This window comes from Somniosus microcephalus, unplaced genomic scaffold (genome assembly GCF_052327205.1).
Source record: "Somniosus microcephalus isolate GS21.2 unplaced genomic scaffold, FLI_Smic_1.0 unresolved_chr4, whole genome shotgun sequence".
In the NCBI taxonomy this organism is placed as follows: domain Eukaryota; kingdom Metazoa; phylum Chordata; class Chondrichthyes; order Squaliformes; family Somniosidae; genus Somniosus; species Somniosus microcephalus.
Window position 1 is genome coordinate 53,942,775 of NW_028225182.1, and position 27,342 is coordinate 53,970,116.

The 27,342-nt window shown below is 45.7% G+C and overlaps 1 long non-coding RNA gene across 1 annotated transcript in view; it reads left to right on the forward strand.

Annotated features, from left to right (window-relative positions):
* Positions 1–26,811, forward strand: part of LOC147091116 (uncharacterized) — a 62,305-nt gene extending 35,494 nt beyond the window's left edge. The window contains exon 3 of the long non-coding RNA XR_015075376.1: positions 26,034–26,811. This is a non-coding gene — a long non-coding RNA (uncharacterized LOC147091116). The remainder of the gene's footprint in view (positions 1–26,033) is intronic.
* The last annotated feature ends 531 nt before the right edge of the window (positions 26,812–27,342 follow it).

Sequence of the window (27,342 nt, forward strand, 5' to 3'; positions counted from 1 at the left end):
GGACTGTGTAGAGGGAGCTTTACTCTATGTCTAAACGGAGCTGTACCTGCCCTGGGATTGTTTGATGTCACCGTGTAGAGTGGGCTTTACTCTGTATCTAACCCGTGCTGCACCTGTCCTGGAAGTGTTTGATGGGACAGTGTAGAGGGAGCTTTACTCTGTATCTAACCCGCGCTGTACCTGCCGTGGGAGTGTTTGAAGGGGCAGTGTAGAGGGAGCTTTACTGTGTATCTAACCCGTGCTGTACCTGCCCTGGGAGTGTTTGGTGGGACAGTGTAGAGGGAGCTTTACTCTGTAACTAACCTGTGCTGTACCTGCGCTGGTAGTGTTTGATGGGACAGTGTAGAGGGAGCTTTACTCTGTATCTAACCCGTGCTGTACCTGCCCTGCGAGTGTTTGATGGGACAGTGTAGAGGGAGCTTTTCTCTGTATCTAACCCCATGCTGTACCTGCCCTGTGAGTGTTTGATGGGACAGTGTAGAGGGAGCTTTACTCTGTATCTAACGTGTGCTTTACCTGCCCTGGGAGTGTTTGATGGGACAGTGTAGAGGGCGCTTTACTCTGTATCTAACCTGTGCTGTACCTGCCCTGGGAGTGTTTGATGGGACAGTGTCGAGGGAGCTTTACTCTGTATCTAACTCCTGCTGTACCAGCCCTGGGAGTGTTTGATGGGATAGTGTAGAGGGAGCTTTACTCTGTATCTAACCCATGCTGTACCAGCCCTGGGAGTGTTTGATGGGACAGTGTGGAGGGAGCTTTACTCTGTATCTAACCCCATGCTGTACCTGCCCTGGGAGTGATTGATGGGACAGTGTAGAGGGAGCTTTACTCTGTATCTAACCCGTACTGTACCTGCCCTGGGAGTGTTTGATTGGACAGTGTTATAACCTCTCAGTTCTGGTTGCATTTTGAAAATTCTGGGCGAGTAAAATAAAAAGTATTGTCGAGCCTGACACCCGGACATGGTGTTGATACCGAGCAGACAGGAAGGAGCAAGAAATGGCAGCCGGATGTGTCCCTCCCGGTTGTTCTGGCCTAGTAATCCCCCGCCCGGTTTCCCTCCTCCCATAGCCCGCCCCGGCACCTGACGCACACACAGAGCACTCCCCAGGCCGAGAGGGAGAATGACTGGGAGTGATTGAGGCCCTGGATTACACGGTGAGCCCCAGCCACATCATTCTGTCGCGATGCGGCACATGTAATTCAGGCCTGCTTGAGGAATGAGCAGTTACCGCGACCGAGATCCTCTCTTTATATCAGAGGCACCGAAGGGGACGAGCGATTTTCTAACCTGATGCGAACTGCCTGCTGATTAGTGCCGTCTCAATTGAGTCATGTCACAAGTCTAGGCCTAGTGTGCTGTACCGTAGCCGGCCCCGGTGTATATTATACTGTGCACTTCAGACAAACAGGCACAGTTTTATTGTAACTGTACGCACCAGGGTATTGCTGATTCCTTGGTTTGATCTGTGTTGTAACTGGTAGAAGCTTAATTGCCAGTTAACCGCCCTGTGGCACACACTGAGGCCTCAAGGAGTGGAGTAAAATAAGATTACTAAGTGCGTTATTTGGGGCTCTGCAGAGTAAACTGTCAGCTTGGCTCCGTCGCTAGCACACTCGCGTCCGAGCCGGAAGGATGTGCCGTACTGAGGGAGCGCCGCACTGTCGGAGGGGCAGTACTGAGGGAGCGCCGCACTGTCGGAGGGGCAGTACTGAGGGAGCGCCGCGCTGTCGGAGGGGCAGTACTGAGGGAGCGCCGCACTGTGGGAGGGGCGGTGCTGAGGGAGCGCCGCATTGTTGGAGGGGCAGTACTGAGGGAGCGCTGCACTGTCGGAGGGTCTGTACTGAGTCAGTGCTGCACTGTCGGAGGGGCAGTACTGAGCGAGGGCTGCACTGTCGGAGGTTCAGTACTGAGGGAGCGCTGCACTGTCGGAGGTTCAGTACTGAGGGAGCGCTGCACTGTCAGAGGGGCAGTATTGAGGGAGAGCTGCTCTGTCGGAAGGGCAGTACTGAGGTAGTGCTGCACTGGCGGACGGGCAGCACTGAGTGAGAGCTGCACTATCGGAGGGGCAGTACTGAGGGAGTGCTGCACTGTCGGAGGGGTAGTACTGAGGGAGCACTGCACTGTTGGAGGGGCAGTACTGAGGGAGCGCCTCATTGTCAGAGGGGCAGTACTGAGGGAGCGCTGCACTATCGGAGGTACAGCACTGAGCGAGTGCTGCATTGTTGGAGGGCCAGTACTGAGGGAGTGCTGCACTGTCAAAGGGGCAGTAGTGAGGAAGTGCTGCATTGTCAGAGTGCAGTACTGAGGGAGTCCTGCACTGTCAGAGGGGCAGTACTGATGGAGTGCCGCACTGTCGGAGATGCAGTATTGAGGGAGCGCCGCACTGTCGGAGGGACAGTACTGAGGGAGCGCCGCACTGTCGAAGGGGCAGTAATGAGGGAGCGCCGCACTGTCAGAGGGGCAGTACTGAGGGAGTGCTGCACTGTCAGAGGGGCAGTACTGAGGCAGTGCTGTACTGTCGGAGGGTCTGTACTGAATGAATGCTGTACTGTCGGAGGGGCAGTTCTGAGGGAGGGCTGCTCTGTCGGAGGGGCAGTACCGAGGGAGCGCCGCCCTGTCGGAGGGGCAGTACTGAGGGAGCATCGCACTGTCGGAGGGGCAGTACTGAGGGAGTGCTGCACTGTCGGAGGGGCATTACTGAGGTAGTGCTGCACTGTCGGAGGGGCAGTACTGAGGGAGTGCTGCACTGTCGGACGGTCAATACCCTACCCCAGTGTAATACAGTGACAGACCTGTACCCACCAATACTGTACCCCGTGTTATACAGTGACAGACCTGCACCCACCAGTACTGTACCCCAGTGTTATACAGTGACAGACCTGTACCCACCAGTACTGTACCCCAGTGTTATACAGCGACAGACCTGTACCTACCAGTACTGTACCCCAGTGTTATACAGTGACAGACCTGTACCCATCAGTACTGTACCCCAGTGTTATACAGTGACAGACCTGTACCCACCAGTACTGTACCCCAGTGTTATACAGTGACAGACCTGTACCCACCAGTACTGTACCCCAGTGTTATACAGTGACAGACCTGTACCCACCAGTACTGTACCCGTGTTATACAGCGACAGACCTGTACCCACCAGTACTGTACCCCAGTGTTATACAGTGACAGACCTGTACCCACCAGTACTGTACCCCAGTGTTATACAGTGACAGACCTGTACCCACCAGTACTGTACCCCAGTGTTATACAGCGACAGACCTGTACCCACCAGTACTGTACCCCAGTGTTATACAGTGGCAGACCTATATCCACCAGGACTGTACCCCAGTGTTATACAGTGACAGACCTGTACCCACCAATACTGTACCCCGTGTTATACAGTGACAGACCTGCACCCACCAGTACTGTACCCCAGTGTTATACAGTGACAGACCTGTCCCCACCAGTACTGTACCCCAGTGTTATACAGTGACAGACCTGTACCCACCAGTACTGTACCCCAGTGTTATACAGCGACAGACCTGTACCCACCAGTACTGTACCCCAGTGTTATACAGTGACAGACCTATATCCACCAGGACTGTACCCCAGTGTTATACAGTGACAGACCTGTACCCACCAGTACTGTAACCCAATGTTATACAGTGACAGACCTGTACCCACCAGTACTGTACCCCAGTGTTATACAGTGCTACAAGGGCAAAATTAAAATGCAGTGACAATACTCAGCGAAACTCACAATGCTGTCCTTAACTGCACGTTCATAATCCCTTACTGAGTCCGGCGCTGTCATTGAGAGGGTGAAGCATGACATCCCACAGAGCCCAGGATGAGCCCCAGCCTGGGACCCCTGAGCCACTCTCAAAGACAGCGTAATAGCACAGGCTGTAATGATTACCGATAATGTATTGTAAGTCTGGCGTGTAATGTTCACGTTCTGTGCGTGGCAGTCTCACTTACACTAACGCTTACCCCATCACCATTTATTGAGGTGACAGCGCAGAATGTGATTTCCTCCAACTCCACGCGTGATAATAATGCGTTTTACATTATACAGCGTTACGTCCCCCAGTGTACCAGAGTGTTTAATCCCTTCAATACAGGGTCTGTATCAGAGTGTTTAACCCCTTCAATACAGGGTCTGTATCAGAGTGTTTAACCCCTTCAATACTGGGTCTGTATCACAGTGTTTAACCCCTTCAATACTGGTTCTGTATCACAGTGCTAAACCCCTTCAATACAGGGTCTGTATCAGGGTGTTTAACCCCTTCAATACTGGTTCTGTATCAGTGTTTAACCCCTTCAATACAGGGTCTGTATCAGAGTGTTTAACCCCTTCAATACAGGGTCTGTATCAGAGTGTTTAACCCCTTCAATACTGGGTCTGTATCACAGTGTTTAACCCCTTCAATACTGGCTCTGTATCACAGTGTTTAACCCCTTCAATACAGGGTCTGTATCAGGGTGTTTAACCCCTTCAATACAGGGTCTGTATCACAGTGTTTAACCCCTTCAATACTGGTTCTGTATCACAGTGTTTAACCCCTTCAATACAGGGTCTATATCAGGGTGTTTAACCCCTTCAATGCTGGGTCTGTATCACTGTGTTTAACCCCTTCAATGCTGGGTCTGTATCAGAGTGTTTAACCACTTCAATACTGGGTCTGTATCACAGTTTTTAACCCCTTCAATACTGGGTCTGTATCACAGTGTTTAACTCCTTCAATACTGGGTCTCTATCACAGTGTTTAACTCCTTCAATACAGGGTCTGTATCACAGTGTTTAACCTTTTCAATGCTGGGTCTGTATCACAGTATTTAACACCTTCAATACAGGGTCTGTATCACAGTGTTTAACTCATTCAATACTGGGTCTGTATCACAGTGTTTAACCCCTTCAATTCTGGGTCTGTATCACAGTTTAACTCCTTCAATACAGGGTCTCAAATCAAATCAAATCAAATCAAATCAAATCAACTTTTATTGTCATTGTTAGTGCACAAGTGCAGTACAACGAAATGTAGGCTTGCGGCTCCCGAGAGTGTACAATTTGGATTAGGACACTTAAACATTTCAACATACATTTGTACATATATATTAGCATAAATATGACCATAATAAAGTGCATCGGCAGATGTGCAGGCTTTAGTGTTTATTTGCGGAGTTCAGTAGGATGACAGCCCTGGGAAAGAAGCTGTTCCTAAATCTGGTCGTACGGGTGCGAATGCATCTGTAGCGTCTTCCAGATGGTAGGAGGGCGAACAGACTGTGGCTGGGGTGGGTCGGGTCTTTGATGATGGTCCGTGCCCTCCGTAGGCAGCGTTTCTGATATATATGTTTTTATATATGTGTTTAACCCCTTCAATACTGGTTCTGTATCACAGTGTTTAACCCCTTCAATACTGGGTCTGTATCATTGTGTTTAACCCCTTCAATACTGGCTCTGTATCACAGTGTTTAACCCCTTCAATACAGGGTCTGTATCAGGGTGTTTAACCCCTTCAATACAGGGTCTGTATCACAGTGTTTAACCCCTTCAATACTGGTTCTGTATCACAGTGTTTAACCCCTTCAATGCTGGGTCTGTATCACTGTGTTTAACCCCTTCAATGCTGGGTCTGTATCAGAGTGTTTAACCACTTCAATACTGGGTCTGTATCACAGTTTTTAACCCCTTCAATACTGGGTCTGTATCACAGTGTTTAACTCCTTCAATACTGGGTCTCTATCACAGTGTTTAACTCCTTCAATACAGGGTCTGTATCACAGTGTTTAACCTTTTCAATGCTGGGTCTGTATCACAGTATTTAACACCTTCAATACAGGGTCTGTATCACAGTGTTTAACTCATTCAATACTGGGTCTGTATCACAGTGTTTAACCCCTTCAATTCTGGGTCTGTATCACAGTTTAACTCCTTCAATACAGGGTCTCAAATCAAATCAAATCAAATCAAATCAAATCAACTTTTATTGTCATTGTTAGTGCACAAGTGCAGTACAACGAAATGTAGGCTTGCGGCTCCCGAGAGTGTACAATTTGGATTAGGACACTTAAACATTTCAACATACATTTGTACATATATATTAGCATAAATATGACCATAATAAAGTGCATCGGCAGATGTGCAGGCTTTAGTGTTTATTTGTGGAGTTCAGTAGGATGACAGCCCTGGGAAAGAAGCTGTTCCTAAATCTGGTCGTACGGGTGCGAATGCATCTGTAGCGTCTTCCAGATGGTAGGAGGGCGAACAGACTGTGGCTGGGGTGGGTAGGGTCTTTGATGATGGTCCGTGCCCTCCGTAGGCAGCGTTTCTGATATATATGTTTTTATATATGTGTTTAACCCCTTCAATACTGGTTCTGTATCACAGTGTTTAACCCCTTCAATACTGGGTCTGTATCATTGTGTTTAACCCCTTCAATACAGGGTCTGTATCACAGTGTTTAACCCCTTCAATACTGGGCTTGTATCACAGTCTTTAACCCCTTCAATACTAGGTCGGTATCAGAGTGCTTAACCCCTTCAATACTGGATAAGAATCACAGTGTTTAACCCCTTCAATTCTGGGACTGTATTACAGTGTTTAACCCCTTCAATACAGGATCTATATCACAGTGTTTAACCTCTTCAATAGAGCGTCTGTATCACAGTGTTTAACTTCTTCAATACAGGGTCTGTATCTCAGTGTTTAACCCCTTCAATACTGGGTCTGTAGCACCGTGTTTAACCCCTTCAATACAGGTTCAGCATCTCAGTGTTTAACCCCTTCAATACAGGTTCAGCATTTCAGTGTTTAACCCCTTCAATACTAGGACTGTATTACAGTGTTTAACCCATTCAATACAGGGTATCTATCACAGTGTTTAACCACTTCAATACAGTGTCTGTATCTCAGTGCTTGACCCCTTCAATATAGGGTCTGTATCACACTGTTTAACCCCTTCAATAATGGATCTGTATCAGAGTCTTTAAACCCTTTAATACAGGGTTTGTGATGCAGCGTTTAACCCCTTCAATACTGTGTCTATATCAGAGTTTTTAACCCCCTTCAGTACTGGGTCAGTAACACAGTGTTTAACCCCAACTATACTGGGTCTGTAATGCTGTCTTTAACCACTTCAGTACTGGGTTTGTATCACAGTGCTTAACCCCTTCAATACAGGGTCAGCATCTCAGTGTTTAACCCCTTCAATACTGGGACTGTATTACAGTGTTTAACCCATTCAATACAGGGTATATATCACAGTATTTAACCACTTCAATACAGTGTCTGTATCTCAGTGTTTGACCCCTTCAATATAGGGTCTGTATCACTGTGTTTAACCCCTCCAATACAGGATCTGTATCACAGTGTTTATGCCCTTTAATATTGCATCTGTATCACAGTGTTTAACCCCTATAATACTGGGACTGCATCACAGTGTTTAACCCCTTAAACACTGGGTCTGTATCATAGTGTATGTATCAGTGTTTAACCCCTTCAATTCTGGGTCAGCGTCACGGTGTTTTATCTCTTCAATGCTCGGTCTGTATCACAGTGTTTAACACCTTGAATACTGGGACTGCATCACAGTGTTTAACCCCTTCAATTCAGGGTCAGTATCACAGTGTTTAACCCCTTTAATACTGGATAGGTATCACAGTGTTTATCCCCTTCACTACTGGGTCTGTATCACAGTGTTTAACCTATTTAGCACAGAGTCTGTATCTCAGTGTTTAACCCTTTCAATACAGGGTCTGTATCACCGTTTTTAACCTGTTCAATACTGGGGCAGTATCACAGTGTTTAACCCCTTCAATACTGGGTCTGTATCAGAGTGTTTTACCCCTTCAATACTGGAAAAGTATCACAGTGTTTAACCCCTTCAATACTGGTCCTGAATCAGTGTGTTTAACCAACTCAATACTGGATCGGTATCACAGTGCTTAACCCTTCAGTACTGGATCTGTATAAGACTGTTTATCACCTTTAATACTGGGTCTGTATCAGAGAGTTTAACCATCTCAATACTGGGTCTGTATCACTGTGGTAAACTACTTCAATACTGGGTAAGTATCACAGTGTTTAACCCCTTCAATACTGGGACTGTATCACAGTGTTTAACCCCTTAAATACAGGGTAAGTATCACTGTGCTTAACCCCTTCAATACAGGGTCTGTATCACAGTGTTTAACCCCTTCAATACTGGGTCAGTATCACAGTGCTTCACCACTTCAATACTGGGTCTGTATCACAGAGTTTAACCCATTCTATATTGGGACTGTATCACAGTGTTTAACCCCTTCAATACAGGGTCTATATCACCGTGTTTAACCCCTCCAATACAGGGTCTGTATCACAATGTTTAATCCCGGCAATACAAGGTCTGTATCAGTGTGTTTAACCCCTTCAATACTAGTCCATATCATACTGTTTAACCCCTTCAATAATGGATCTGTATCAGAGTGTTTAACCCCTTCAATACAGGGTCTGTAACACAGTGTTTAACCCCTTCAATACTGGGTCTGTATCAGAGTGTTTAACCCCTTCAATACTGGCACAGTATCACAGTGTTTAACCCCATCAATATTGGGTCTGTATCTCCGTGCTTAACCCCTTCAATACTTGGTCTGTATAACCCCTTCAATACTGGGCCTGTATCACAGTCTTTAACCCCTTCAATACAGGGTCTGTATCACAGTGTTTAACCCCTTCAATACTTGGTCTGTATCACAGTGTTTAACCCCTTTAATACTAGGTCAGTATCAGAGTGCTTAACCCCTTCAATACTGGATAAGAATCACAGTGTTTAACCCCTTCAATTCTGGGACTGTATTACAGTGTTTAACCCCTTCAATACAGGATCTATATCACAGTATTTAACCCCTTCAGTACAGCGTCTGTATCACAGTGTTTGACCTCTTCAATACAGGGTCTGTATCTCAGTGTTTAACCCCCTCAATACTAGGTCTGTATCACACTGTTTAACCTGTTCAATACTGGGTCTGTATCACAGTGTTTAACCCCTTCAATACTGGGTCTGCATCACATTTTTAACCCCTTCAAGCAGTGTCTGTTGTCACAGTGTATGTATCAGTGTTTAACCCCTTCAATTCTGGGTCAGTATCACAGTGTTTTACCCCTTCAATACTGGGTCTGTATCACATTTTTAACCCCTTCGTACAGTGTCTGAATCACAGTGTATGTATCAGTGTTTAACCCCTTCAATACTGGGTCAGTATCACAGTGTTTTCCCCTTCAATACTGGGTCTGTATCACATTTTTTAACCCCTTCATGCAGTGTCTGTATCACAGTGTATGTATCAGCGTGTACCCCCTTAAATACTGGGTCTGTATCACAGTGTTTAACAGAGTCTTTAACCCCTTTAATACAGGGTTTGTGATGCAGCATTTAACCCCTTCAATACTGTGTCTATATCAGAGTTTTTAACCCCCTTCAGTACTGGGTCAGTAACACAGTGTTTCACCCCAACTATACTGGGTCTGTAATGCTGTCTTTAACCACTTCAGTACTGGGTCTGTATCACAGTGCTTAACCCCTTCAATACAGGATCTGTATCACAGTGTTTATGCCCTTTAATACTGGTTCTCTATCACTCTGTTTATCACCTTCCATACGGGGTCTGTATTAGAGTGTTTAACCCCTTCAGTACTGTGTCTGTATCAGAGTGTTTAACCCCTTCAACACTGGGTGTGTATCACAGTGTTTAACACCCTCAATATTGGATCTGTATCAGAGTCTTTAACCCCTTCAATATAGGTCTGTATCATACTGTTTAACCCCTTCAATTCTGGGTAAGTATCACAGTGTTTAACCCCTTCAATACTGGGTCAGTATCACAGTGTTTAACCCCTTCAATACTGTGTCTGTATCACAGTGTTTAACCTATTCAATACAGGGTCTGTATCTCAGTGTTTAACCCCTTCTATATCGGGTCTGTATCACTGTGTTTGACCCCCTTCAATACTGTGTCTGAATTACAGTGTTGAACACCTTCAATTCAGGGTCTGTTTCACAGTGTTTAACATCCTTCAATACAGGGTCTGTATCATAGTGCTTAACCCTTTCAATACTGGATCTGTATCAGACTGTTTAAACCCTTCAACACAGGGTGTGTAACACTGTGTTTTACCACTTCAATACCGGGTCTGAATCACAGTGTTTTACCCCTTCAATACTGTGTCTGTAACACAGTGTTTAATCCCGTCAATATAGGGTCTGTATCACATTGTTTAACCTGTTCCACACAGGGCCTGTATCTCAGTGTTAAACCCTTTCAATACAGGATCTGTATCACAGTTTTTAACCCGTTCAATACTGGGTCAGTATCACAGTGTTTAACCCCTTCAATACTGGGTCTGTATCAGAGTGTTTTACCCCTTCAATACAGGGCCTTTATCTCAGTGTTTAACCCTTTCAAGACAGGGTCTGTATCACAGTGTTTAACCCCTTCAATACTGGGTCTTAATCAGTGTGTTTAACCAACTCAGTACAGGGTCTGTATCACAGTGCTTAACCCTTCAGTACTGGATCTGTATAAGACTGTTTATCACCTTTAATACAGGTTCTGTAACACGGTGTTTAACCCTTTCATTACTGGGTCTGTATCAGAGTGTTTTACCCCTTCAATACTGGGTCTGTAACACAGTGTTTAACCCCTTCAATACAGGGTCTGTATCACAATGTTTAATCCGGCAATACAAGGTCTGTATCAGTGTGTTTAACCCCTTCATTACTGGTCCATATCATCCTGTCTAACCCCTTCAATAATGGATCTGTTTCAGAGTGTTTAACCCCTTCAATACATGGCCCATATCACAATGTTTAATCCCGGCAATACAAGGTCTGTATCAGAGTGTTTAACCCCTTCAATACTGGGGCTGTATCACATTTTTTAGCCCCTTCAATATTGGGTCTGTATCAGAGTGTTTAACCCCTTCAATAATGGATCTGTATTAGAGTCTTTAACACCTTTAATACAGGGTTTGTGATGCAGCGTTTAACCCCTTCAATATTGTGTCTATATCAGTGTCTTGAACCCCCTTCAGTACTGGGTCAGTAGCACAGTGTTTGACCCCTTCAATACTGTGTCTGTATCAGAGTGTTTAACCCCTTCAATAACGGATCCGTATCAGAGAGTTTAACCCCTTCAATACTGTGTCTGTATCAGTGTGTTTAACCCCTTCAATACTGTGTCTGCATCAGTGTGTTTAACCCCTTCAATACAATGTCAGTATCAGAGTGTTTGACCCCTTCAATACTGTGTCTGTATCAGCGCGTTTAACCTCTTTAATACTGGGTCTGTATCACAATGTTTAACCCCTTTAATACTGGATCTGTATCAGAGTCTTTAACCCCTTCAATACAGGTTTATATCATAGTGTTTAACCCCTTCAATTCTGGGTCAGTACCACTGTGTTTAACCCTTTCAATACTGGGTCTATATCACAGTGTTTAACCCCTTCAATACTGGGTAAGTATCACAGTGTTTTACCCCTTCAATACTGTGTCTGTAACACAGTGTTTAATCTCGTCAATATAGGGTCTGTATCACAGTGTTTAACCTCTTCAATACAGGGCCTGTATCTCAGTGTTTAACCCCTTCAATATGGGGTCTATATCACAGTGTTTAACCCCTTCAATACTGGTAGAGTATAACAGTGTTTAACCCCTTCAATACAGGGCCTTTATCTCAGTGTTTTACCCTTTCAAGACAGGGTCTGTATCAGAGTGATTTATCCCTTCAGTACCGGGCGTATACCACAGTGTTTAACCTCTTCAATACAGGGCCTGTATCTCAGTGTTAAACCATTTCAATACAGGATCTGTGTCACAGTTTTTAATCCGTTCAATACTGGGTCAGTATCACAGTGTTTAACCCCTTCAATACTGGGTCTGTATCAGAGTGTTATACCCCTTCAATACTGGGTCAGTATCACAGTGTTTAACCCCTTCAATACTGGGTCTGTATCAGAGTGTTATACCCCTTCAATACTGGCTAAGTATCACAGTGTTTAACCCCTTCAAAACTGGGTCTGAATCAGTGTGTTTAACCAACTCAATACTGGATCTGTATCACAGTGCTTAACCCTTCAGTACTGCATCGGTATAAGGCTGTTTATCACCTTTAATACAGGTTCTGTAACACGGTGTTTAACCCTTTCATTACTGGGTCTGTATCAGAGTGTTTTACCCCTTCAATACTGGGTCTGTATCAGAGTGTTTTACCCCTTCAATACTGGGTCTGTATCAGAGTGTTTTACCCCTTCAATACTGGGTCTGTATCAGTGTGTTTAACCCCTTCATTACTGGTCCATATCATCCTGTTTAACCCCTTCAATAATGGATCTGTATCAGAGTGTTTAACCCCTTCAATACATGGTGCATATCACAATGTTTAATCCCGGCAATACAAGGTCTGTATCAGAGTGTTTAACCCCTTCAATACTGGGGCTGTATCACATTTTTTAGCCCCTTCAATATTGGGTCTGTATCAGAGTGTTTAACCCCTTCAACAATGGATCTGTATCAGAGTCTTTAACCCCTTTAATACAGGGTTTGTGATGCAGCGTTTAACCCCTTCAATATTGTGTCTATATCAGAGTCTTGAACCCCCTTCAGTACTGGGTCTGTATCACAGTGTTTGACCCCTTCAATACTGTGTCTGTATCATAGTGTTTAACCCCTTCACTACTGTGTCTGTATCAGCGTGTTTAACCCCTTTAATACTGGGTCAGTTTCACAGTGTTTAACCCCTTTAATACTGGGTCTGTAGCACAGTGTTTAACCTCTTCAATACTGGGTCTGTATCAGAGTGTTTAACCCCTTCAATACTGGGTCTGTATCACAGTGTTTAACACCCTCAATATTGGATCTGTATCAGAGTCTTTAACCCCTTCAATACAGGTCTGTATCATAGTGTTTAACCCCTTCAATTCTGGGTCAGTATCACTGTGTTTAACCCTTTCAATACTGGGTCTATAGCACAGTGTTTAACCCCTTCAATACTGGGTAAGTATCACAGTGTTTAACCCCTTCAATACTGGGTCTGTATCAGAGTGGTTAACCCCTTCAATATAGGGTCTGTATCATAGTGTTTAACCCCTTCAATACTGTGTCTGAATTACAGCGTTGAACACCTTCAATACAGGGTCTGTTTCACAGTGTTTAACATCCTTCAATACAGGGTCTGTATCATAGTGCTTAACCCTTTCAATACTGGATCTGTATCAGACTGTTTAACCCCTTCAACACAGGGTGTGTAACACTGTGTTTTACCACTTCAATACCGGGTCTGAATCACAGTGTTTTACCCCTTCAATACTGTGTCTGTAACACAGTGTTTAATCCCGTCAGTATAGGGTCTGTCTCACAGTGTTTAACCTCTTCAATACTGGTTGAGTATAACAATGTTTACCCCTTCAATACAGGGCCTTTATCTCAGTGTTTAGCCCTTTCAATACAGGGTCTGTATCACAGTGTTTAACCCCTTCAATACTGGCTAAGTATCACAGTGTTTAACCCCTTCAATACTGGGTCTGAATCAGTGTGTTTAACCAACTCAATACTGGAGCTGTATCACAGTGCTTAACCCTTCAGTACTGGATCTGTATAAGACTGTTTATCACCTTTAATACAGGTTCTGTAACACGGTGTTTAACCCTTTCATTACTGGGTCTGTATCAGAGTGTTTTACCCCTTCAATACAGTGTCTGTAACACAGTGTTTATCCCCTTTAATACTGGGTCTGTATCAGAGAGTTTAACCATCTCAATACTGGGACTGTATCACTGTGGTAAACCACTTCAATACTGGAACTGTATCACAGTGTTTAACACCTTCAATGCTGGGACTGTATCACAGTGTTTAACCCCTTCAATACAGGGTCTATTTCACAGTGTTTAACCCCTTTAATACAGGGTCTGTATCACAATGTTTAATCCGGCAATACAAGGTCTGCATCAGTGTGTTTAACCCCTTCATTACTGGTCCATATCATCCTGTTTAACCCCTTCAATAATGGATCTGTATCAGAGTGTTTAACCCCTTCAATACAGGGTCCATATCACAATGTTTAATCCCGGCAATACAAGGTCTGTATCAGTGTGTTTAACCCCTTCATTACTGGTCCATATCATCCTGTTTAACCCCTTCAATAATGGATCTGTATCAGAGTGTTTAACCCCTTCAATACAGGGTCCATATCACAATGTTTAATCCCGGCAATACAAGGTCTGTATCCGAGTGTTTAACCCCTTCAGTGCAGGGTCTGTAACACAGTGTTTAACCCCTTCAATACTGTGCCTGTATCAGAGTGTTTAACCAACTGAATCGTGGGTCTGTATCACAGTGTTTAACTGCTTCAGAGCTGGGTCTGTGTCAGAGTGTTTAACCAACTCAATACTGGGTCTCTAACACAGTGTTTAACCCCTTCAATACTGGGGCTGTATCACATTTTTTAGCCCCTTCAATATTGGGTCTGTATCAGAGTGTTTTAACCAACTCAATACTGGGTCTGTATCAGAGTGTTTAACCCCTTCAATAACGGATCTGTATCAGAGTCTTTAACACCTTTAAAACAAGGTTTGTGATGCAGCGTTTAACCCCTTCAATATTGTGTATATATCAGAGTCTTGAACCCCCTTCAGTACTGCGTCAGTAGCACAGTGTTTGACCCCAACTATACTGGGTCTGTAATGCTACCTTTAACCACTTCAGCACTGGTTCTGTATCAACGTGTTTAACACCTTGAATACTGGGACTGCATCCCTGTGTTTAACCCCTTCAATACTGTGTCTGTATCAGTGTATTTAACCCCTTCAATACAATGTCAGTATCACAGTGTTTGACCACTTCAATACTGTGTGTGTATCAGAGTGTTTAATCCCTTTAATACTGGGTCTGTATCAGTGTTTAACCCCGTCAATAATGGATCCGTATCAGAGTGTTTAACCCCTTCAATACTGTGTCTGTATCAGTGTGTTTAACCCCTTCAAAACTGTGTCTGTATCGGTGTGTTTAACCCCTTCAATACAATGTCAGTATCATAGTGTTTGACCCCTTCAATACTGTGGCTGTATCAGAGTGTTTAGCCCCTTTAATACTGGGCCTGTATCACAGTGTTTAACCCCTTCAATAATGGATCTGTATCAGAGTGTTTAACCCCTTCAATACTGTGTCTGTATCAGTGTGTTTAACCCCTTCAATACTGTGTCTGTATCAGAGTGTTTAACCCCTTTAATACTGGGTCTGTATCACAGTGTTTAACCCCTTCAATACTGGGTCTGTATCAGAGTGTTTAACCCCTTCAATACTGGGTCTGTATCACAGTGTTGAACACCCTCAATATTGGATCTGTATCAGAGTCTTTAACCCCTTCAATACAGGTCTGTATCATAGTGTTTAACCCCTTCAATTCTGGGCCAGTATCACTGAGTTTAACCCTTTCAATAATGGGTCTATATCACAGTGTTTAACCCCTTCAATACTGGGTCTGTATCAGAGTGTTTAACCCCTTCAATATAGGGTCTGTATCACAGTCTTTAACCCCTTCAATACTGCATCTGTATCACAGTGTTTAACCCATTCAATACTGGGTCAGTATCACAGTGTTCAACCCCTTCAATACTGGATAAGTATCACAGTGTTTAACCCCTTCACTGTTGGGTCTGTATCACAGTGTTTAACCTATTCAATACAGGGTCTGTATCTCAGTGTTTAACCCCTTCTATATCGGGTCTGTATCACTGTGTTTGACCCCCTTCAATACTGTGTCTGACTTAGTGTTGAACACCATCAATACAGGGTCTGTTTCATAGTGTTTAACATCCTTCAATACAGGGACTGTATCACAGTGCTTAACCCTTTCAATACTGGATCTGTATCAGACTGTTTAACCCCTTCAACACAGGGTGTGTAACACTGTGTTTTACCACTTCAATACCGGGTCTGAATCACAGTGTTTTACCCCTTCAATACTGTGTCTGTAACACAGTGTTTAATCCCGTCAATATAGGGTCTGTATCACAGTGTTTAACCTCTTCAATACAGGGCCTGTATCTCAGTGTTTAACCCCTTCAATATGGGGTCTATATCACAGTGTTTAACCCCTTCAATACTGGTTGAGTATAACAGTGTTTAACCCCTTCAATACAGGGCCTTTATCTCAGTGCTTAACCCTTTCAAGACAGGGTCTGTATCACAGTGTTTAACCCCTTCAATACTGGGTCTGTATCAGAGTGTTTTACCCCTTCAATACAGGGTCTGTATCACAGTGTTTATCCCCTTTAATACTGGGTCTGTATCAGAGAGTTTAACCATCTCAATAATGGGTCTGTATCACAGTGTTTAACCCATTCAATACTGGAACTGTATCACAGTGTTTAACACCTTCAATGCTGGGACTGTATCACAGTGTTTAACCCCTTCAATACTGGGTCAGTATCACAGTGTTTAACCCATTCTATACGGGGTCTGTATCACAGAGTTTAACCCCTTCAATACTGGGGCTGTATCACAGTGATTAACCCCTTCAATACAGGGTCTATTTCACAGTGTTTAACCCCTTCAATACAGGGTCTGTATCACAATGTTTAATCCGGCAATACAAGGTCTGTATCAGTGTGTTTATCCCCTTCATTACTGGTCCATATCATCCTGTTTAAGCCCTTCAATAATGGATCTGTATCAGTGTGTTTAACCCCTTCAATACAGGGTCCATATCACAATGTTTAATCCCGGCAATACAAGGTCTGTATCAGAGTGTTTAACCCCTTCAGTACAGGATCTGTAACACAGTGTTTAACCCCTTCAACACTGTGTCTGTATCAGAGTGTTTAACCAACTCAATAGTGGGTTTGTATCAGAGTGTTTAACCTCTTCAATACAGGGTCCATATCACAATGTTTAATCCCGGCAATACAAGGTCTGTATCAGAGTGTTTAACCCCTTCAGTACAGGGTCTGTAACACAGTGTTTAACCCCTTCAATACAGGGTGCATATCACAATGTTTAATCCCAGCAATACAAGGTCTGTATCAGTGTGTTTAACCCCTTCAATACTGTGTCTGTATCAGAGTGTTTAACCAACTCAATAGTGGGTCTGTATCAGAGTGTTTAACCCCTTCAATAATGGATCTGTATCAGAGTCTTTAACACCTTTAATACAGGGTTTGTGAAGCAGCGTTTAACCCCTTCAATATTGTGTCTATATCAGAGTCTTGAACCCCCTTCAGTACTGGGTCAGTAGCACAGTGTTTAACCCCAACTATACTGGCTCTGTAATGCTGTCTTTAACCACTTCAGTGCTGGTTCTGTATCAACGTGTTTAACCCCTTCCATACTGTGTCTGTATCAGAGTGTTTAACCCCTTTAATACTGGGTCTGTATCACAGTGTTTAACCCCTTCAATACTGGGTCTGTATCAGAGTGTTTAACCCCTTCAATACTGGGTCTGTATCACAGTGTTTAACACCCTCAATATTGGATCTGTATCAGAGTCTTTAACCCCTTCAATACAGGTCTGTATCATAGTGTTTAACCCCTTCAATTCTGGGCCAGTATCACTGAGTTTAACCCTTTCAATACTGGGTCTATATCACAGTGTTTAACCCCTTCAATACTGCATCTGTATCACAGTGTTTAACCCATTCAATACTGGGTCAGTATCACAGTGTTCAACCCCTTCAATACTGGATAAGTATCACAGTGTTTAACCCCTTCACTGTTGGGTCTGTATCACAGTGTTTAACCTATTCAATACAGGGTCTGTATCTCAGTGTTTAACCCCTTCTATATCGGGTCTGTATCACTGTGTTTGACCCCCTTCAATACTGTGTCTGAATTACAGTGTTGAACACCTTCAATACAGGGTCTGTTTCATAGTGTTTAACATCCTTCAATACAGGGACTGTATCACAGTGCTTAACCCTTTCAATACTGGATCTGTATCAGACTGTTTAACCCCTTCAACACAGGGTGTGTAACACTGTGTTTTACCACTTCAATACCGGGTCTGAATCACAGTGTTTTACCCCTTCAATACTGTGTCTGTAACACAGTGTTTAACCTCTTCAATACAGGGCCTGTATCTCAGTGTTTAACCCCTTCAATATGGGGTCTATATCACAGTGTTTAACCGCTTCAATACTGGTTGAGTATAACAGTGTTTAACCCCTTCAATACAGGGCCGTTATCTCAGTGCTTAACCCTTTCAAGACAGGGTCTGTATCACAGTGTTTAACCCCTTCAATACAGGGTCTGTAACACAGTGTTTATCCCCTTTAATACTGGGTCTGTATCAGAGAGTTTAACCATCTCAATACTGGGTCTGTATCACAGTGTTTAACCCATTTAATACTGGAACTGTATCACAGTGTTTAACAACTTCAATGCTGGGACTGTATCACAGTGTTTAACCCCTTCAATACTGGGTCAGTGTGGTAAGCCACTGTTTGTATTCCACTGTGTACATGCCTGGACATGCCTCGGCTGACTTCTCCCACAAGTCCGAGTATAAAGGTGACTGCTCCCCAGCCCCTTTGTATTCTGGACCGGTCGACCACTCGAGGCAGACCTTCATTCCTTTGTTAATAAAAGCCTTTAGTTACTCTCTTAACTCTCAGTCTTTTATGAGTAATTGATAGCGCATCAATTTTATTAACAAAGTTTTTATAATGGAGAAGATCCTCACACCAGCATGCCTGGACTTAGATCATCGGGAGGCGGACTCATCCACCAAGTTTACTCACTGGCTTAAGTGTTTCGAAAAATTCCTGACCGCCTCCGCAGCAATCAAATCGGACGAGGACAAACTGGATGTCCTGACCTCCAAAGTGAACCACCGAGTGTACTCGGTCATCCAAGACGCGACCTCGTACGCGGACGCTATCAAGCTCCTCAAGGACCAGTACACGCGCCCAGTGAACGAAGTGTACGCCAGGCACCTTCTGGGGAGTCGTAAACAACAACCTGGGGAATCGACCGTGGAATACCTTCAGGCACTGTCTGTGCTTGGCCGGGCCTGTGGTTGTAAGGATGTAAAGGCCGCCGTGTACACAGAGGAACTTATCCGGGACGCTTTTGTAGCGGGCCACAGATCCAATTACACCCGACAGCGACTGTTGGAGCAGAGTGACCTCGACCTCAACAAGGCCTCTGAACTCGCACTATCATTGGATGCAGCCTACCGGGGCATGGATGCCTACTCCTCTGCACCGTGGACGCCGCGGGGAATGACAGCCTGGGACACGGTAGGACCGCCTCATAGCGCCGTGCCACCCCAGCCACACCCCAGCAACGGCCCAACTACCGCAGCAGTGTCCCAAGGCCAGAAATGCTACTTCTGTGGCCAGGCAAAACACCCCAGAGCGCGCTGCCCGGTGAAAAACGCGATCTGCTCGGGCTGCGGGAAGAAGGGACACTACGCTAACGTCTGCAGGGCCAAAGCCACCCCGAACCCCAGCAGCGCCGCGTGTGGGCCATGCGGGCCGCCATCTTGGGCCTCCCCGGCCATGTGCGAACCACCGGTACAGCAGCCATTTTGGACGCCTCCAGCCACATGGGGCCGCCATCTTGGATGACAGCCGGAACGCAGCAGGCCCCCAACACCGCCTCATCGGATACCCGCAGCGACACACCGACCCCTACGCTGGCATCCGTTACACTGGACCAAGCGAGACCGCACCAGCTGGCCAGTTCCACAATGGACATTAAGGTAAATGGCCACGATACAATCTGCCTTTTTGACTCTGGGAGCACGGAGAGCTTCATCCACCCTGACACGGTGCGGCGTTGCTCTCTCCCAGTCCTGCCTGCGCACCAGCGGATTTCTATGGCCTCCGAGTCCCAGTCGGCGGACATCGGCGGCTACTGCGTAGTGATACTCGTAGTAGACGGGACCGTGTACGATCATTTTAAACTTCTGGTCCTGCCCGACCTCTGCGCTGCCGTCCTGCTGGGGTTAGATTTTCAGTGCCACCTTAAAAGTGTTACGATGGCGTACGGTGGACCCCTACCCCCACTCACAGTCCGCAGCCAGCAGCTCCCAAATTGCCCGCCGCGCACCAGGTGCAACCTCTCCACACTCAGAGTCACCCCCCCCCCCACTGTTTGCTAACCTCACCCCCGACTGTAAGCCCATCGCCACAAAGAGCAGGCGATACAGTGCCGGGGACAGGGTTTTCATTAAAACCGAAGTGGAGCGGCTCCTGAAGGAAGGGATTATTGAGGGCAGCACCAGCCCCTGGCGAGCCCAGGTTGTGGTCGTTAAGACCGGCGAGAAGCAGCGCCTGGTCATCGACTACAGCCAGACAATAAATCGCTACACCCTGCTGGACGCCTACCCACTCCCCCGCATAGCTGATATGGTCAACCAGATCGCGCAGTACCGCGTCTTCTCGACCATTGACCTGAAATCAGCATACCACCAGCTCCCTATCCGCCCTGAGGACCGCCAGTATACTGCCTTTGAGGCAAACGGCCGCCTCTATCACTTCCTTAGGGTTCCCTTTGGCGTCACCAACGGGGTCTCCGTCTTCCAAAGGGAGATGGACCGGATGGTAGATCAAAATGCGTTGCAGGCCACTTTCCCATATCTGGACAATGTGACCATCTGCGGCCGTGACTTGCAGGACCATGACGCAAACCTCGAAAAATTCCTCTGCACCGCCCAACTCCTGAACCTGACATATAACAAGGAGAAGTGCATATTCCGCACAAACCGCCTCGCCATCCTTGGCTGTGTTGTGGAACACGGAGTCATCGGCCCCGACCCCGACCGGATGCGTCCCCTTATGGAACTCCCACTGCCCCACTGCCTCAAGGCCCTGAAGAGGTGCCTAGGGTTTTTCTCCTATTACGCCCAGTGGGTCCCCTACTATGCGGACAAGGCCCATCCGCTGATCAAGTCCACCTCTTTTCCCTTGACGGCAGAGGCCCGCTTAGCTTTCCACCGTATCAAGGAAGACATTGCCAAAGCCACCATGCACGCAATGGACGAATCCATCCCCTTCCAGGTGGAAAGCGATGCGTCCGACTTTGCCCTGGCCGCTACCCTTAATCAGGCGGGGAGACCCGTGGCCTTCTTTTCACGAACCCTCCAAGGCCCGGAGACCAGACACTCCGCTGTTGAGAAGAAGGCCCAGGCGATTGTGGAGGCTGTGCGTCATTGGAGGCACTACCTGGCCGGAAAACGATTTACCCTGCTCACTGACCAGCGTTCAGTTGCTTTCATGTTTAACAACAAGCAGAGGGGCAAAATCAAAAATGAAAAGATCTTGAGGTGGAGAATCGAACTTTCCACCTACAATTACGAGATCTTGTACCGGCCCGGGAAGCTCAATGAACCCCCGGATGCGCTATCGCGTGGCACCTGCGCCAGCGCGCAGATCGATAGACTGCGGGCCCTCCACAATGACCTCTGCCACCCAGGGGTCACCAGGTTCTTCCACTTCATCAAGGCCCGCAACCTGCCTTACTCTATTGAGGAGGTCAGGACCATGACCAGGAACTGCCAAGTCTGCGCTGAGTGCAAACCGCACTTTTATAGACCAGACAGGGCCCACCTGATAAAAGCCACTCGCCCCTTCGAGCGCCTGAGCGTTGATTTTAAAGGGCCTCTCCCCTCCTCCGACCGCAATGTGTACTTCCTCAATATTATTGATGAGTACTCCCGTTTCCCGTTCGCCATCCCCTGCCCGGACATGACCAGTGCCACGGTCATTAAATGTCTGAACGACCTCTTCACCCTGTTCAGTTTCCCCAGCTATATCCATAGCGACCGGGGCTCATCGTTTATGAGCGACGAACTCCGTCAGTACCTGCTAACTAGGGGTATTGCCACAAGCAGGACCACCAGTTACAACCCCCGGGGGAACGGACAGGTGGAAAGAGAAAATGCGACAGTTTGGAAGGCCGCCCTGCTAGCCTTAAAGTCTAGGGGCCTTCCAACCTCCCGCTGGCAGGATGTGCTCCCCGATGCGCTCCACTCTATTCGGTCACTGCTCTGCACTGCCACTAACGCCACCCCTCATGAGAAAATGTTTGTCTTCCCAAGGAAGTCCACATCGGGGACATCGCTACCGCCATGGCTGACGTCCCCAGGGCCGGTCCTACTGAGAAGGCACGTGAGGACCCATAAAACGGACCCCCTGGTCGAGAGGGTCGACCTCCTCCACGCCAACCCCCAGTATGCTTACATTGCATACCCGGACGGGCGGGAGGACACAGTCTCCATAAGAGACCTTGCACCCTCGGGGGCCGCAGTATCCCACTACTCACTACCACCCCCCCCCACGATCCGATATCCAGCCCCAGCAGACGGCAGGCCTGGGCCCAGCGACCCGCTCGACATCTACGAGGACGACACGCCTGTGCCACAGCCTACGCGGGACTCGACGCCGGAAGCTCCACTACCCCTGCCGTCGCCACGCCGATCACAGCGGCAGACAAGACCTCCGGAGAGACTCCAATACACTAACTTTTAATACACTTCACCCCGCCGGACTCAATTTTAAACAAGGGGTGAATGTGGTAAACCACTGTTTGTATTCCACTGTGTACATGCCTGGACATGCCTTGGCTGACTCCTCCCACAAGTCCTAGTATAAAGGCGACTGCTCCCCAGCCCCTTTGTATTCTGGACCGGTCGACCACTCGAGGCAGACCTTCATTCCTTTGTTAATAAAAGCCTTTAGTTACTCTCTTAACTCTCAGTCTTTTATGAGTAATTGATAGCGCATCAGTCAGTATCACAGTGTTTAACCCCTTCAATACTGGGTCTGTATCAGAGTGTTTTACCCCTTCAATACAGGGTCTGTAACACAGTGTTTATCCCCTTTAATACTGGGTCTGTATCAGAGAGTTTAACCATCTCAATACTGGGTCTGTATCACAGTGTTTAACCCATTCAATACTGGAACTGTATCACAGTGTTTAACACCTTCAATGCTGGGACTGTATCACAGTGTTTAACCCCTTCAATACTGGGTCAGTATCACAGTGTTTAACCCATTCTATACGGGGTCTGTATCACAGAGTTTAACCCCTTCAATACTGGGGCTGTATCACAGTGATTAACCCCTTCAATACAGGGTCTATTTCACAGTGTTTAACCCCTTCAATACAGGGTCTGTATCACAATGTTTAATCCGGCAATACAAGGTCTGTATCAGTGTGTTTAACCCCTTCATTACTGGTCCATATCATCCTGTTTAACCCCTTCAATAATGGATCTGTATCAGTGTGTTTAACCCCTTCAATACAGGGTCCATATCACAATGTTTAATCCCGGCAATACAAGGTCTATATCAGAGTGTTTAACCCCTTCAGTACAGGATCTGCAACACAGTGTTTAACCCCTTCAATACTGTGTCTGTATCAGAGTGTTTAACCAACTCAATAGTGGGTCTGTATCAGAGTGTTTATCCTCTTCAATACAGGGTCCATATCACAATGTTTAATCCCAGCAATACAAGGTCTGTATCAGAGTGTTTAACCCCTTCAGTACAGGGTCTGTAACACAGTGTTTAACCCCTTCAATACAGGGTCCATATCACAATGTTTAATCCCGGCAATACAAGGTCTGTATCAGTGTGTTTAACCCCTTCAATACTGTGTCTGTATCAGAGTGTTTAACCAACTCAATAGTGGGTCTGTATCAGAGTGTTTAACCCCTTCAATAATGGATCTGTATCAGAGTCTTTAACACCTTTAATACAGGGTTTGTGAAGCAGCGTTTAACCCCTTCAATATTGTGTCTATATCAGAGTCTTGAACCCCCTTCAGTACTGGGTCAGTAGCACAGTGTTTAACCCCAACTATACTGGGTCTGTAATGCTGTCTTTAACCACTTCAGCGCTGGTTCTGTATCAACGTGTTTAACACCTTGAATACTGGGACAGCATCACAGTGTTTAACCCCTACAATACTGGGACTGCATCACCGTGTTTAACCCCTTCAATACCGTGTCTGTATCAGTGTATTTAACCCCTTCAATACAATGTCAGTATCACAGTGTTTGACCCCTTCAATACCGTGTCTGTATCAGAGTGTTTAATCCCTTTAATACTGGGTCTGTATCACAGTGTTTAACCCCTTCAATAATGGCTCTGTATCAGAGTGTTTAACCCCTTCAATACTGTGTCTGTATCACAGTGATTAACCCCTTCAATAATGGATCTGTATCAGAGTGTTTAACCCCTTCAATACTGTGTCTGTATCAGTGTGTTTACCCCTTCAATACTGTGTCTGTATCAGTGTGTTTAACCCCTTCAATACAATGTCCGTATCACAGTGTTTGACCCCTTCAATACTGGGTCTGTATCACAGTGTTTAACACGCTCAACATTGGATCTGTATCAGAGTGTTTAACCCCTTCAATACTGGGTCTGTATCACAGTATTTAACCCCTTCAATACTGGGGCTGTATCACATTTTTTAGCCCCTTCAATATAAGGTCTGTATCAGAGTGTTTGACCCCTTCAATACAATGTCAGTATCACAGTGTTTGACCCCGTCAATAATGTGTCTGTATCAGTGTGTTTAATCCCTTCAATACTGTGTCTGTGTCGCACCCGTACGACCAGATTTAGGAACAGCTTCTTTCCCAGGGCTGTCATCCTACTGAACTCCACAAATAAACTCTAAAGCCTGCACATCTGCCAATGCACTTTATTATGGTTATGTTTATGTTAATGTATTACAAGCCAAATGTATGTTGAATGTTTAAATGTCTCAATCTAAATGTACACTCTCGGGAGCCGCAAGCCTACATTTCGTTGTACTGCACTTGTGCACTAACAATGACAATAAAGTTGATTATGATTATAATTATGATTAAATGTTTAACCCCTTGAATACTGGGTCTGTATCAGAGTGTTTAACCTCTTCAATACTGGGGCTGTATCAAAATGTTTAACCCCTTCAATACTGGGTCTGTATTAGAGCTTTTAACCCGTTCAATACAGGTCTGTATCATAGTGTTTAACCCCTTCAATTCTGGGTCAGTATCACTGTGTTGAACCCCTTCAATACTGGGACTGTATTACAGTGTTTAACCCCTTCAATACAGAATCTATATCACAGTATTTTACCTCTTCAATACAGGGTCTCTTTCTCAATGTTTAACCCCTTCAATATAGGGTCTGTATCACAGTGTTTAACCTCTTCATTGCAGGCCCTGTATCACAGTGTTTAACCCCTCCAATACAGTGTCTTTATCACAGTATTAATCCCCTTTAATACTGAATCTATATCAGAGTGTTTAGCCCCTTCTATACTCGGTCAGTATCACAGTGTTTAACCCCTTCAATACTGGGTCTGTATCACAGTGTTTAACCCCTTCAATACAGGTTCTGTATCACAGCGTTTAACCCCTTCAATACTGTGTCTGTATCACAGTGTTTAACCCCTTCAATACAGGGTTAGAATCTCAGTGTTTACCCCCTTCAATACTGGGTCTGTATCAGAGTGTTTAACCCCTTCAGTACTAGGTCTGTATCACAGTGTTTAACCCCTTCAATAAAGGGTCTATATCACAGTGTTTAACCCCTTCAATACTGTGTCTGTATCAGAGTGTTTAACCCCTTCAATACCATGTCTGTATCACAGTGTTTAACCCCTTCAATACAGGGTCTGTATCAGTGTTTAACCCCTTCAATACTGGTCTGTATCACAGTGTTTAACCCCTTCAGTACTCAGTCTGTATCACAGTGTTTAACCCCTTCAATACAGTGTCAGTATCAGTGTTTAACCCTTCAATACACGGTCTGTATCACAGTGCTTAACCCCTTCAATTCTGCGTATGTAAAGTGTTTAACCCCTTCAATACTGGGTCTTTATCACAGTGTTTAACGCTTTCCAGACAGGGTCTGTATCACAATGTTTAACCCCTTCAATACTGGCTCATTATCTGGGTGTTTAACCCCTTCAATACTGTGCCTCTATCATAGTGTTTCTCCCCCTCAACACTGGGCTCGTATCACAGTGTTTAACCCCTTCAATTTTAACAGAGCGCCGAGAGCGGGAGCGGCTGATTGAAAAAGAGCCGAGGCTGCGGACCTGAGTGGAACCCGAGCTGGGAGCGAGAGAGAGATACAACGGACCGGTGAGTGTAAAGAACAATAAAGTAATTGAAGTGTGATGTCACCAGAAAGCAGGGAACTGATTAGTTGGTTAGTATTTCTCTATTTCTCGCTTTTTTCCAAACTTGGGCGTCTAAATTTAAGTGCCTTGGTGTAGATTGAAAGATATACGTGCTACAAATGTTAAAACTAATTAATGAATTGATTGAGATGGGTGACCAGGCAATGTGTTGTTGTTGCATGTGGGAGCTGGTGGGCGACCACATCGGCAGCAAATGTTGGCTGCTCGAGGGCCTTCGGCTCAGAGTTGATGAGCTGGAGTCCGAGCTTCAGACACTGCGACACATTAGGGAGGGGGAACGTTACCTGGACACCAAGTTCCAGGATGCAGTCACACCCACTAGGGTAATTACTTCCAATTTGGCCCATGGTCAGGGACAGGAGGGTGTGACTACAAGCGAGGCAGGTATTGGGATCCAGGAGGTAGTGATGGAGGAGCCTCAGCCCTTGGCCTTGTCCAACAGGTACGAGATTCTTGCTCCCTGTGTGGACGAGGGCAGGGACTGCAGGGAGGATGAGCAATCTGACCACAGCACCGTGGTACAGGGAGCCATTCAAGTGGGGGGAGTAAAAAGAAATGTTGTAGTGATAGGGGACAGTATAGTTAGGGGGATAGATACTGTTCTCTGCAGAGCGTGAGTCTCGAAGGCTGTGTTGCCTGCCTGGTGCCAGGGTTAAGGACCTCTCCTCTGGGCTGGAGAGGAACTTGGAGTGGGAGGGGGAGGATCCAGTTGTCATGGTCCATGTAGGCACCAATGACATAGGTAGGACAAAGAAAGAGGTTCTGCTGACAGAGTATGAGCAGCTAGGGGCTAAATTAAAAAGCAGAACCACAAAAGTAATAATCTCTGGATTACTACCTGAGCCATGAGCGAATTTGGATAGGGTAAATAAAATCAGATAAAAAATAATAAGGGGAAAAAGTCTCTGGTGGGCGTAGTCTACAGGCCCCCGAACAGTAGCAATACTGTTGGACAGAGTATAAATCAACAAATATTGGAGGCCTGTAAAAAAGGTACGGTAATAATCATGGGTGATTTTAATCTCCATATTGATTGGACAAATGAAATTGGCCATGGTAGCCTTGAGGAGGATTTCTTAGAGTGTATCCGGGATGGTTTCCTAGAACAGTATGTAATGGAGCCAACCAGGGAGCAGGCTATCTTGGATCTGGTAC